Raw genomic sequence first — 3,690 nt, forward strand, 5'->3', positions numbered from 1 at the left:
TAACCAAAGCACCATTATTTCACCGAAAATTTAATAATAATTCGCTAATATTTTCAAATATGCAATCAGTGTTCAAATTTCCAATTGCCTCATGAATGTAGTAATCCATTGAGATATATTCATGTTTTTAAAATGTCTTCTAAGTCCCTTTTTAATCTACTGTTTTCCCCTTCTCTTTCCTTTTTTTCCTTCCTTGTAATTTATTTGAAACAGCTAGCTTGTTTGACCTGTAGAGTTTCCTGCAGTCTGAGTTTTGCTGATTGGATTCCTGAGTTAAAGTTTATCACATTCCTAATATTTCCATATAAATTGATAAGTATTGATTTTTAAGATGGCAGTATTTACACATTGAAATCAAGGTGCATCTTACCATCAAAGGCATTGCATAATTTCTCAGGTGACAGTTATGATACTGTTGTCGTTGCTTCAGCATGAGCAAACTCGTCTTGACTATATTGTTATCGCTTCAGTTGAATTATGTACATTGTCCCTATTACGTGTGTTGAGTTTTATTGCTGTTTAAATTTTTTTTTCAAGAAGATTATATTTTGATTTTGCATTGAAAGAAAAAGTCACTGCAAGTTCAGGAAAACACAGAAACAGAACAGAGGGGGTTAAATTTGGTTCATTCATGACTGGGCCACTAAAATCCCTTGATGTTTCAGGCTGCAAACCTGAAAAAATAAAGGACATTTAAAGAAGGAATGGAAGTCCTGATGTTGTCCGAAATGGATCAAGGAAGCACCAACATCAGCATTTGCCAACAGAGCGTCAGTCCCTTGGAATAAAATTCCACGGTCAGTAGCGGAGCGCTCTTTCAAGTTCTATTCAAGATATATATTATCCTTCAATAAAATAGTGTGGAAAAACACAGAGATCAATGGCTTTGAATATAAAAGTGATTCCTGTTGGATTATTATTTTTTTTCAGAATATTCTGTTGGCTTCAGGAAATACTAAGTGAAAACAAAACTAACAAAATTACATCACTAGTATTAGTCTAATTAAGGCACAGGAATAGGATGGGAAGGAAATACGTCAAATTGCTATCAATATTGATGAGATTCTGGGACATACATTTTTCCTTTATATTTTGTTATTGTGTTGTTTTCCTGAATTATTTACAATCACAAGAATACCTTTTAAAATCAAGGGGAAAAAACCCCAGTAAATATTCTTGTAAAAGCACCATGTCAGAGAAGTGACAAGCCAGATTGTGGGATGGCTTCTGTAGGGAGGCTGTGAGGTTCTCAGGCTTGTAGGCTGCAAGGTGAATTTTAGTTTTTGACCTTGGAGGCTCTTGGAAGTCTTCCTGTGGATGGACCACTGCCTTCTCCCCGCTTGGGACGTGCCCCATCCATCCGGACTCTGGAACTGTTTCAGTGCTGTCTGTGAGGGATGTTCTTCAATCCTTGCTAATTTTTGCCCGAAGTGCTCAAGTATGTTGTTCTCATGGTGATCTTGGAGTTCAGAAAGGTCTGTTGGATTCTTCAGGTGAAGAACTTTTTGTAGCATCTTAATCATTGGCATTTTTGCTAATATTTTCCTTTTTGTGGATACTACATGGGATGATAAATGGTATAAATCTCTAAAAATAAGTTTTAAGAAATCATTCCAATAAATGTAAAATAAAAAATTCTAAATGATAGGAAGGTACTTGTATCAGTTTAATTGGCAGGGTTTTTTTTCCTTAGTCATTTTGAAAATAATTGTGTGTTTTTCAGTTAAGTGACCAGTTTCAATGAAATGCATTACTAACAATAAAACTAATAAAATTAAATAAAATAAAAAAACCTCTGTCCTCTAGAGCTAGGTTTAGGGGATTGGGGATTTGTCTTTTCTCTCCTCATATGTCTCTTCTTGCTGATAATCCCATATTTCCTTGATACCAGATATCATAAGTTGTTAGATACATCATGAATTTTATAACAACTTTTCAGAAAAAAGAAGCACCTATAAAATCTCAAAACTTTTTTTTCCTGATAGGCATACATTCTTCAGTTTTTAAGTTTGGTTGGAGCCTCAGCTTTTCTCACAGTCAAAGTCTGAATGTTCTCCTGAGTCGATTTTGGTTTGGACACTATCTGTAGCACCATGGTGACCTCCTCCACTCCACCTCAAAACCTATCTTTTATAATCTGTTCCTCTTTAGCATATTTAAGAACAAAGGACATTTCAAGGCATATCTCAGTATTCAGGCTTGATGAACAATTCCTGTGTGGTTAAAATCATCATTATACTTTTCCCTCTTAATTGAATTTTATATTAATGGACATTAAACAGTTCTTAAGTATCAACTGGGTTTTTCTGATAGATGGATGCTGGTACCAGAATGATCACTAGAATTCAAGAAAAGATATCATCAAACCTTCATAGTTTTGAGAAACCTATTCCTATTCCAAGAGATTTGGCAATTTCTGTTGCCTTTAATTGTATTTTGTAGAGCCTGACAATATTCTGCAAAGACAATTATTGTTTGTTTCTCTGTTAAATTTTAATATATTCTTTTTTGAAGACATTTTCAAGGACAACTGGAATCCAAACTTAAAATAAGGTTCAACTACATGCCATGCAAACAAGGCTTATTTCCCAGCTTAGGTGAGACTCAGATGAATCTATAACCTTCTACACACGTGCTAATTTGCACATGTGCAGGCATTGACATCTATGTCACAACTCACTTCTCTGCCAAGTTTCTATTGGCACTGACTGTAAATTACATACAATTTTGAGATATGTTAAAATGTGAAAAGTTCTGCATCTTAGACTTGATGAAATACAGTAGTAAATAACATTTATCGATTGTGTGTAATATGCTAGATACCTGTATTATTTCACTTAATTTTCATAATTACCCTATAAAGCAGTGCTGTTATTGTCTCAGTTTTACAGATGAAGAAAACTGAGTCTTGGGGAGTTTAAGTCATTAGCCTAAGGAAAAGGCAGAATTGAGTCAAAGCTTGAACTTGAAGGCACATAGGATCTTTACTTCCCTGCTTCTCTCTTGGTAATGCACTATTAGCACTGTCGGGTGAACTTTCTATTATGGAAATGTTCTCTGTGCTGTCCAACATGGCAGTCACTAGCCTCCTGGGGCTGTTGAGCATTTGAAATGTGCTTAGTATGACTGAGCAATTAAAATTAATGTTATTTAATTTTAATTTAGATGGACACATGTGGCTGGTGGCTCCCACACTGGAGAGTGCAACACTAGAATGAAGGTCACTATAGTCTCACGATAATTCTAAAGAGTTGAGGACACAGAGTTCACTTTTGTGCTTGCAAAAGTCAGGTCTACACAATTGCAAATATTCGGAAGTAATTACTTCTCTGAGACAACTTGACTATTCTCATGGCTTTTTGGAAGCTGGTCAGCAAATTTTAAACAAGAAGGGGCAGCTAGAAAACTATCTTACCACTGATCGGAGTACTTACTCATGATCTAGAGAAGTCCCTTATGGGATTCTTCTTAGGTCTACTGTGATGTGTTTTTGTTGATGTTGTTATTTTTTCTTTTTTTTTTTACAGTTTAAATATTTCATTTATTTATTTGGCTGTGCCAGGTCTTAGTTGTGGCATGCGGGATCTTTGTTGCTGCATGCAAGATCTTCATTGTGGCATGTGGGATCTTTAGTTGTGGCACGTGGAATATTTTAGTTGAGGCACACAGGATCTTTTAGTTGTGGCACGT

The sequence above is a fragment of the Lipotes vexillifer genome, unplaced genomic scaffold, assembly GCF_000442215.2.
Source record: "Lipotes vexillifer unplaced genomic scaffold, Lipotes_vexillifer_v1.1 scaffold993, whole genome shotgun sequence".
NCBI classification, from domain to species: Eukaryota; Metazoa; Chordata; class Mammalia; order Artiodactyla; family Lipotidae; genus Lipotes; species Lipotes vexillifer.